The sequence below is a fragment of the Vicia villosa genome, unplaced genomic scaffold (genome assembly GCF_029867415.1).
Source record: "Vicia villosa cultivar HV-30 ecotype Madison, WI unplaced genomic scaffold, Vvil1.0 ctg.003510F_1_1, whole genome shotgun sequence".
NCBI classification, from domain to species: domain Eukaryota; kingdom Viridiplantae; phylum Streptophyta; class Magnoliopsida; order Fabales; family Fabaceae; genus Vicia; species Vicia villosa.
This window is the reverse complement of record NW_026706223.1, coordinates 40,234-51,697: the sequence shown is the minus strand read 5'-3', so window position 1 is coordinate 51,697 and position 11,464 is coordinate 40,234. Positions and strand designations below refer to the sequence as shown.

The 11,464-nt window shown below is 37.2% G+C and overlaps 1 non-coding gene across 1 annotated transcript; it reads right to left on the bottom strand.

The window, feature by feature from the left end:
- Positions 1 to 11,007: 11,007 nt before the first annotated feature.
- LOC131641090 (small nucleolar RNA R71) lies at positions 11,008 to 11,114 on the bottom strand. Its single transcript, XR_009295433.1, has one exon. It is a non-coding gene; the product is annotated as a small nucleolar RNA R71 (small nucleolar RNA).
- Positions 11,115 to 11,464: the final 350 nt, after the last annotated feature.

The window sequence follows — 11,464 nt, the reverse complement described above, 5'->3', positions numbered from 1 at the left end:
AAGTAAACAAAGATATAGACAGGAAAAGAATAAACACATTCTTAGAAGAGAAATAACTTATCAGGAATGTAAATATATTCACTCTTCACAAACATACACTTACCGACCCGTAATACTCAACCTGCAATACTCGTCTATGTTATCACGTATCTCTCACATAAGCGTCCATCTCTGGAGCACAAACGAGATCATCTCACAACGAAGGTTATCTCTAACGCAAAGTCGCGAGAACATCCGTGTTCTTGCGTAGGCGATCTCTCGCGCGCCGCTCAAACACGAAAGCATTACGTACAGATACAAACGGTGAATGCTAGCTCTAAATCTATCTCTAGAGTTCAGAACCAACAGATAATCATCCTAGATAAGGATTCAAGAAGTTTATCTCTAAAGCACCCCAAATCCCCAGCATAGCAAAAATCCAGGATAACATCAACACAGATTCATAAAGAAAGTTAAACATAACATTACAATCGGTAAATATACATAAGATTCAAGTAAATATACAAACAAAACCCAACCAAAGAGAAATACACAAAGAAGAAGAGAAATGAACCAAAAATCTCCCAGTTTGTCAGCTCCGTTCGACGCTCAATCCACCCCCGATCATCCTTATGCAACCTCCGAAGTTGTTTTCTAAGCTAATTTTGATCTAAGAATGAAGTTGAAGGTGTTGGGACTCAAAAATACCCAACCCATGACCTAAAAATTGTGTTTTGGCCCCTTTTAATGAGCTGCTGTCTTAGCAGGTCCGCTTAGCGGACCCCCTCCGCTCAGCGGACTCAAAATTGCATCCAGACGCTGATTTGCTCCGCTGGAGCTCCGCTCAGCGGACCCCCTCCGCTTAGCGGAGTCTGCTAAAAATCAGATTTTGTTTTCGCCATAACTCGAGAACCGTAACTCCGAATTGCGCCCGGTTCGAAGCGTTGGAAAGCTTATTCAATGCTCTATCAAATAATGAATGAATGGAAACCAAAATGATGATTTTGGTCATCCTTATTTTGAGTCTTTGGAAGTCCGCTTGACGATGGCTAAGCGGGCTTGCACCAAAACTGCGAAATCGAAGCCGTGCCTTTGACACTTTATTCCTCAAGGCTCCAATAAGCATGAATACCTATAAAAACAAAGGAAAAACTAGCAAATGGTATAAAGGTATATGAAAATACAACTATTCACAAAGTATACGTATTTATACACAAAACGGGGAATTACTCAAACGGTATTAACAAAAGTATCGATAAGTGCCACTATTTACATACTCAAAACATCGACATTTTGGCACTTATCAATTTCCATGGAGGAACTGCGGCGACAGAACCAAACTTTGGAGGACAACGTCATTCACATCCAACAACGCCAAAAAATAGGAAAAAGGCTTAGAGCTTAAAAAATTGTCTCGGTGTATGTTATAGTAAAAATTAAACAACTTAAAAAGATAGATGCAAGTTTTTAAAAGTAAGCACAAACATAGATACACTCTATAGATGAAATAATGTATAATGGAGTATTTAGGTTAAAGTAACGCACCAATCGGGATTTATAGCTAAGAAATCATTTTAAAAATAGGTTTTGTGGTAGTTACAACTATCACAATTTGGTGCTTGTGACGATTCCCCAACCACATTAGATAAGTGTGTCATGAGGTGAATTTGTGACGGTTCCCCAACCACATTAGATAAGTGTGTCAAGAGGTTAATTTGTGACGGATCAGAAAATTATCGTTTCAGTTGCATCAATCTATATTTTGTGACAGTTTACAACCACAACTATTGCAAACTTGTTGAAGTATTTCTTAAAACTTTCGTTTATGAAGAGAAGGAAAACATATTTGAAGATTGCATAAACCAGAAAATCAAAAATTCCAAAAAGTATTATTCAATATTATAAGAGAAATTTACTTTTTAGATTCATTGAATAATTAATTAATTTGGTATATATATATATATATATATATATATATATATATATATATATACCAGGTACATTAATTATTCAATGAATCTAAAAAGCGAATTTCTCTTATAATATGGGACGGAGGGAGTATTATGTATGGTGAACTAGTTGTTTATTATGATTGATCTTAGGTCTAAACCCTAATGTATGGACCTTGTGACTTTGCCATAGTCTTTGAAATTTGCATGAATCTCTTATGTTGATAACCTTGATACTTGTGTAATGATCATGATGATTGATGCTCATATTTTTTCTATATTGATGAATGTCTTGTGCATTGATGCTTAAATCCAAGGAAGGGGATTATGATGTTGACTTGATTGTCACATGTTTGTCTTTGTGTGTTTGCCTTTGTATGATTGCTTCATTTCTTATCATTTGAACCTTAACCCTAATTTCAAAAATTGAATCTCTTTCTTAAAAACCTTGACTTTGTAAGTGCATTTTCAAACTTTGTTTCTTTAATAAATGCTTCAAAAATTCTTAAGCATATTAGACTCTTTTTTTCATAAGACTAAAAAACATTCAATCTCATTCAAAACTTTTTTGTCACTTGGCCTTTTCAATTTAAAACCTTTTCTCAAAATATTAGGCATGAGTCATCTTCATAGTTGAGGTTTTGATCTTTTCCCCTTCCTTGGAAATAATAAATTTCAGTGGTGACTTCTTATTTTGCGAGTCAAGTTAATCATTGGTCTCCGTTTTTTCACCACGACACAAACGCACTCTGAACCAACGATGATTATAGGATGTGTCTACAACCAAATCTGCATATGAAAGCATCAAATTAAATCATGAAAGGAAATTATCCAGAATGACTTTGATTCAAGACTCTGAAGTATCAATGTTCTCAAAACTATAAAGACACTCTGATCAAGCTTCAATAAATTTTATCAGAAGCCTTTGACTCAAGAAGTTGACTAAAGAGAGAAAGTGACTATGAACTTTGATCAAGCTTCAACAACTTATTTTCAAGAAGCCTCTGACTCAATATGTTATCACTGAAGGAAGTCAGTGTGGAAATATTATAATAATACAATATCATTATCCTCTACGCTACTCTGCAAAAAGGACTGTGTGTCAGTACCAACGTTTTCATACATCCCATCTTTCCTCTCACTACTGCTAGTGTCACTCTACTACTGTGAATCAAACGTCTTCACGCAACTATGATTTGTGTAAATCCAACTTCACCCTCCAATGGATATATTCATCATCTATATAAAGGATATCTTTAAGCAATGGAAAAGAAGAACCACAATGTGCATAAACAAAGAAAAAATCAAGAGAGAAACTACACAAAGAAGAAAGTCGTTGTTATCTTGAAAGCTTTATAACTTTCATTTTTTTAAAATATTATTGTGTTGAAAATGTGTGTATTAGCTTTCTAAGAAGCACTTTGTAAACAAAAACCCTTGTAATTTTAACCAATTGGTTAAATTCCTTTAGTGACAAGTGTTTAATCATATTACTCGAGAAGTCATTGACAGGTTGTCTTTGAGTTGATTTCATTGAGGGACTAGGGTTTAGTCAGAATCCTTGAGAAAACATTGATGGGTAGTCTTTGTGGTTATAATCAATTTTTTTTTATTAGTGGATTAAGTTTTTGTTAATAAGGCGAAACCACCTTGATGGGTAGAGTGGAGGTAGCCTAGTTAATAGTGAACCAGGATAAAATACTTGTGATCTTTATCATTGTAAGCTTTGTGCTATTCTCATATGATAATACATAGGTGTATAAGGATAAAAAAATAAATGGTATTATAAGGAAATTTAAATAACAGAGTTGTGGGAGTGACAATGTGTCATCCTTTTTAATGGAAGGCTTAAGTTCTTCCTTAGTAAGTTGTAGTCAATGTGGTTATTCCCATTATAAATGTTAAGACTATATATTTTTGGATTTGTTGACCTCCATGATGACAAAATAAGGCATCAATTTACAGTGAATGGCCAGAGAGTGAAACAAATATCGGGTGTCATACCCCAAAATTTGTCCGATCAAATCTACGTCTGCTAATCCATCAAGGTTCAAAATTAAGAGTCATGGGGTTTGACATTTCTATTGTCAAACCCGCTCTCTTATAAATCAGGTTGAGTTAAAACAAGGGCGTAATTAGCAGGTGTTTTGGGATCTAAACATTGGACCCAATTATTACAAGGTTTCTGTCGTTTTAGATATAATTGCTTTTTACTAACATTTTTGTTTTTTTGATTATTTTTGTAATTTTATTAACTGTTATTACTTATTGCAATTTTATTTAATTAACTAATATTATTATTTGATATTATTAAGATTATTAGTATAATTAGAGTTATTACTATTAATTTTAATATTAGTATTATTAGGATTTTTATTATTATTCTGTTATTTATATATATTTTTTATTAAATTAAGCTAATTGGGCAATAGGCCCATTAGGTATAAAAAAAATTCTAACTTGAACATTATAAAAGGAGAATTATTTTGACATTAAAAGGGGGGACAGAAAAAAATATCAAAAACCCTTTTTTCATCAAACCAATTGATACCCTTGTAGATATTCCACACACAAAACCACCTGGGGGATTCTCCTTTCACGTTTCTTGTTAGCACAAACAGGAACTTTAACATCAATACACCAAACTCTCAATTCTCACTACTAATTCTCCATTCATACTACTAACAGCAGAGAAAAAAAGACAAACCACCAAATATTAAGTTTGTGAAGTCAACTGCACAACACAATTGACATAAATATCACTTGCAAGTTTTTGTTGTTTTGTTTGTGTTTGTTTTCAGATTACAACACCAAGCCAACAACATAACAACGTCATCTTCACCATCGCCAGAAAACACCACCGAAACAACACCACGCGACAGATCCGTGAGTGGTCCACCGACCAAACAGCCAACACACCATCGCGGCCATCCGCTTTTCTCGACGAAGCCTGCCGCCGCGAGCATCAGCGGACCACTGCTCTCGTCACGTCGTTGACTCGATACAACCACCACCAAGGGGAGTACCGACATCGTGAAATTCGCAGCCACCAAAGTCAAAATTGTCCGATTGATTTCGCTGCGTAAATCTCTCGATCGTCGGTTGCGTCTTCGCCATCCGTCTGGTCTCCCATCGATTCACATGTGCTGCAGCGGGTCCACCACTAATTGATGGTTAAAGAAAAAAACAAAACGCTTCATCCTATATTATCACGCGGGGGTATGTATTAAACAGCGAAGACCAGTAGCTCAATTGGCAAGCATGTATCAATGATGGCCTGGGGGTACCAAGCTCGATACCCAGTGCCTTACAAGGTTTTTATTTTGTTTATTAACACTTGCTTTCAGATCCACGCGCGAGCCTGATACACCAGTACATCTTTGTCATCAGATTGCCCCCAACTCAGATCCAACACTCAAGGATTAGAGGCTCCTACCATACACTATCAATATGCTGCTACACAGGATTTCTGCCCAGGTTCTATTATATTTTTTATATTATTTATATAATTGTATGATTAAACTTAATATATTATTGTATACTCATGATTTGATTTTTAAATTAAACTAATGACATAATTAAAATTAAGATTAGGGCCATATTAGGTTTTAGGATTTATTTTCCGATTATTTCGATTACTCGATTTAATTTATTTTAATCTAATTTTAATTATAAAAACCATAAAAACCCTAGGAGATTATTATCAATGCATTAGGGTTTGCCCCAATCCCATTGGTTATCCTTAATCAATTTTCTCTTTGATCCGACTAAATCTATTAGTCGCATTGGCGAGAAATAAAACAATCAAATACAATAATGAAATTCGTTATCGTGTAATAATCAAACCTATTGATTATGAGGGATAACGATAAATAATTTAAATTGTTAAAAAAACACATTCATTTGCTATTCGTGATAATTGAATCTATCGATTAGAATGGTTAGCAATCCTTCATTCAATCCGTTAACTATGGTGATCAAATCTATTGATCATCGCAACTAACGGTAACATATTAAATCGGGGTTGTACGCCCAAATCTTAAAACACTCATTCAAACTACGGATTTTCATCACCTCGATCAGGCAACTCAAAATGCCTTTCGAATCACAAATTCAAAACTACGATAGGCCATTCAAAAAGCCTTCAAACCATATCATATCAAATTCAAAGGCGTACAACCCTGTGCCCGAACTACGTTGACTCTGATTCTCCATAAGGAGATACGTAGGCACTTGGCAACAAGGCGAGTCCCCTTCCTCAAAATTCTAATCAGGTTTAAATCTTGTCATTTACCCTATTAGCTTTCTGTCACCTTTCTTTATGTTTAGCCACAAACCTTTACTTTAAGATGCAAACCTTAGGAAAGGGTTGAGGGTGCCTAACACCTTCCCTCGACCTGATTATAATAATCTTACCCTGAATCTTCATACTTCGTAGGATTTCCTATTCGCCCTGGTAGAATAGGTGGCGACTCTAAAAAGCCTATTTTTAGGGCAGGTTGCTACAGCTGGCGACTCTGTTGGGGATTACTAAAAATGGTGAATTATTATGCTCCTATAGATTTTGGCAGGGTTTAGGTTTTGGCGAATAATTTAGGGTTTTGGCGAATTTTTTTAGGGTTTGGCTAATTTGCCAAAATTAGGGTTTTGGATTAGGGTTTAGGTTTTATTTCTTTTCTTTTTATATTTAAATACTTAAATTTTTATTTATATATTTATTTGCAATTTCCGGGATTTATGGTTTTTATATAAATATTTATTTATTTATTTATCTGCAATTTAATTTATTTATAGCAATTTAAATTAATGTTTGATTATATGAATATTTGTTGTTTTATTACATTTTGGGTTATATAAATTGCGTTATACCTAAGCGTGGGAATTATATTTAAGACCAGAGGGGAATTACATCGCCTACGAGTCTTATTATAATTCCACTCAGAGTGGGTTGAATATCTGGAAATGTCTGATACGAGGCTTGACCTTGTTGAGGGATGGACTTGGTATTTGGCTGATCTCTCTAGGAACCTACCCCTAAAACTCAAACCTCATGGATAAATGAGTTGTTCTAAAATTCAAAGAGACAAAAAGTCTCGGCGGCTACGAACGACCCCATGAGACCCTTGTTTAGAACATACCAATGGGAAGGGTAGGCACCCTAAGCCGTTACGTCGGACCTATGAACCTAGGGCTTATGTGCTTATTATGTGTTTACAATTTGTATACTGCGAGGGTCTTGCGTTTTCATTTTGCAGGTGTTCCTACGCGTTCCCTGGCCTGCAGGGACTCCATTTCCAAGACCATCTCCTTCCCATGAAGGATATCTTTATTAATGCACGTCGATAGGCCTCTCGATGGCCATGAGATCTAGTGACTGTCTTGAACGGTCACCCCGTGCTTACGTCTACGCATTCCCTAGCCTGTAGGGGTTATATTTTAAAATCGCGTCCTTCCCACGAAGGACATCTTTATTAACGCACGTCGATTGGCCTCTCGATGGCCATGAGATCCAGTGACTGTCTCGAACGGTCACCCCGTGCTTGCTCCTACGTACTCCCTAGCCTGTAGAGATTTTATTTTTATGTCCATATGTTTTTTACAACAACGTGTCCTTTCCCTGAAGGACGTCCTCATTAACGCACGTCGATTGGCCTCTCGATGGCCATGAGATCTGGAGACTGTTTTGAACGGTCATCCCGTGCTTATTCCCGCGCACCCTAACTTGTGTAGGATTTGGATTTCCATTTATGCATTTTTCAATCCCGAGCGTGTAGGGATTTCACTTCGTCTGATATCGTCCTTAGATAGGTTGTGTTTCGCATAGAGAACCTTCCCACGAGGGACAACTTCATTGGTACACGTCGAACGGCCTCTCGATGGCCATGAGATTTGGTGACTGTCTTGAACGGTCACCAGCTGCTACCTTCTGCATACTCCCAAATCTAAGGGATTTCCATTGGTGTGTCATAACATCTAGATTGCAAGGATTTCACCTCTAAGGCTACCCCTAGGGTTATGTCTGTCGCACGTCTGCATTGCATATAAGGAATCACAATATACACAAAAAAGGAGTCTTTTGCATACGCACGCATTTGCATTTTCATGCATTCATACATTTACATTGGCATTTCTACCTTCGCCCATATCCACACTTGCCGTGCTAGCCGATTGCCCGAGACTCGCAAAGAAAAATCCAAAGGATCGCAAACTATGGAGAAAGGAGAATAAAATATTAGCTTGGTCTTACAAAGGAAAAAAAAGGATTCCTTTCGCCATGCTAGTTACATGTACACGCCTTTCGTAACAGGGTTGAAAATACAATATAGGTTATCATCGAGCAAGGAATAGTTCAATAAAGAAGTTCCCTCATAGATACACTCAAGGGGTATCTAATCATAAAGGGGTTCACCTTAGAACGTAGCAAAGTTTACAAGGACGCTCTGTGATAACGTGAAGTTCCGATACGACGAAAACCCACCGCTAACAATTTATTCCCGACAAGTTTGACGTGCCCAAGGAGAATTCGAGGTTACCCTTTACTTCTACAAGTCTAGGAACTAAGGAGTAAAACAAGGTCAACGGATCTACAAAGGAGATTGTCCCTAGAATCAATAGGTTTTATCATGTCAGAATTTCAACCCCTACGATCGCTAAGTGTCACTCAAGATAAAAGTTGTACCTTCGGATTAGTGATAACACGATTTTATATCGTATATTTAGCTTAAAATCCATAGATATTTATAGCATTTTCCGTTTATTATGTTAATTTATTATGATATTACGCGAGTTTTTGCTTTGTTTAAGGTTTTACACTCTAATTACGACTATTTGCGAAAAGGAAAGAAAATGGAGCTTAAATGACCTATATTTATGCCTAAAAGATGAAAAAGGAGTGCTGAAGTGAAAGAGGGGTGCAATTAGGACCCAAAGGCCCAAAGGAGACGAACCAGCCCAATGAAAGATCAAATGTGCGTGGCCCAAACCACACAAGCTAGTGGAGACGCACGTCTCCAACGTTCCAAAGGCCACCTCAGCAAAAGGAGACGCACGTCTCCAAGCCTTCCTACATCTTCTCCACTTGAGACGCACGTCTCAAGTCAGTCAAGGCCGCTTCCTGAAGAAACGGAGACGCACGTCTCCACACCCAGTCTGCAAAATCCCCTCTTTTCACGCAACGTCACAGCAGAACCTCTCCTATAAATAGAACCTGCTACCTCACTTCCAAAGAGTCCGATTTCCTGCCAACGAAGTGCTGCCGAAATTGTACCGCGAACCGTATTTCTTTATTCTGCTTTCATTTAAACACTTATTTTCTCACAACGATTTCTACACCGGAAATTGTTGTGAACTTTTTATAGATCTAGCCTTACGTTAGATTTATCGCTTTTATTTCCCTGTTTTATTTACTGCCATTCCAAGAACGATCCAACCAACCTGTGGTGGAAGTTCAGTACTTGAAGATCCAATTACCATTTATTTAATTCAGGTTTTTATTTTACCGTCTTTATTTATATTTATTTGCATGATATATTGTATGCCATTTACTATGCCTATTATTATGAACCGAACCGATTTATGCATGTTTAACCATATTAATATGTCTGGCTAAATTATTAAGATATCGGTATGTAAAGTAAGTTGACCGTAGGGATCCGAAATAAATTGGCTTAATTATGTTTTATTAACTATCACTTGTTTTTGGTCTGTATGTCTAATTTAATTAGTAAGTCTTAAAACCAATAGAGCGAAAGTTTGAGGGGTTAAGACGGTCGAAGGTTAAAATCAATAGAGCGAAAGTTTGAGATCTTTAACTGTATAGTAGACATAGGACATTAGTTTTAAGGATTGCGAAAGCGTATTAAAACTAATTAGAACTTATTTATTTTCAAAAATTGTTTTTACACCCGAGCGGGATGGCGAAAGCGTACGTTAGGGATATTAGCATGTTCCGAGTCAACAGAGCAAAAGTTTGAGATTAGGAGATTTAAATAGATAACAACTTCATAAAACGGGCATTTTATTAATTACGTTGTTTCCAAAAAGCTTTTCTAAAATCTAATGGGATGGCGAAAGCGTACATTAGGATTAGGACAGTAATCTAAATCAACAGAGCGAAAGTTTGAGACGAGGATTTTTAATCAATTGAATTAGTAAAGATTTTTAATTAAATTATGCAAAAGCCAATGGACCTTCGGATCACCTTAAGTTAAACGAAATACATACTGATATCTGTCTTTTATTATATTATTCATTTCTCACAATCACTTTCCCTTGAGAACAATCGAAATATTAGTAGCCCTAGCTTTACATAGTAACCTTAGATAACGGTAGATCGATTCATAGTCCCTGTGGATTCGATATCTTTTAAAACTACACGACACGACTGTGCACTTGCAGTCATCAGATTAATAGACACGTAAAGTCGCGATCAAGTTTTTGGCGCCGTTGCTGGGGACTATTTAAGTCGATATCGTAACTCACTGTTACACCGTAGAGACTAGGACAATTCTTCCCTTTCTTTCTGAACGATTGTATGCCAAATACTCGTTCACAAGGAGGAGATTTAATACAACGAATTAACGAGATCGAACGTTTCATTAACGTCAAACGTCGAGCTCGCAATCTTCCCGAAGTAGCACCAATTCCTATTAATCAGGAATTGACTTTTACTGATCAAATTAATCAAATTATCCCGAAGTTAGAGATGGCTGCTATTCGTCCTCTTAGAGACTATGCCGCTCCTTCGCGCGCTGAACTGCATTCAAGTATCGCACCACCTGCGATTGAGGCAAACAATTTCGAACTCAAACCTTCGCTGGTCCAAGCTGTTCAACAGAATCAATTCTCTGGAAGCCCTGTAGACGACCCTAACCTCCATTTATCCGTGTTTGTGCAATACGCCGACACTATCAAGGCCAACAACATTAGTTCCGAAGCTATTCGATTACGCCTTTTCCCTTTCTCCTTGAGAGATAGAGCTAGAGCGTGGCTTCAATCCCTGCCTTCTAATTCCATAACTACGTGGGACGAATTGAAAAGAGTATTCTTAGCGAGATACTTTCCGCCTAGCAAAACTGCTATGCTTAGAGGTCAAATCAACGGATTTACCCAGAAAGATAACGAATCACTCTTCGAAGCTTGGGAACGTTACAAGGACATGCTTAGAATATGCCCTCATCATGGACTCGAACCATGGCTGATCATCCATACTTTCTATGGTGGTCTCTTATATAACACTAAAATGACTATAGATGCCGCTGCTGGCGGAGCATTAATGGACAAACCCCATGATGAAGCATACAAACTCATAGAGAACATGGCACAAAACCATTACCAATGGGGTGGAGAACGAGCCGCTCTAGAGAAAGCCCAAACCAAAGGAGGAATGTACGAAATAAGTGGTATAGACCGCGTTAACGCTAAAGTAGACGCTTTAACTCAGAAGATCGAGAACTTAACCATCACTCCTTCAGCCACCGCTGCCGCTGTAACACCTAACTGCGAGATTTGTGGATTGACTGGACATGCAGTTGCTG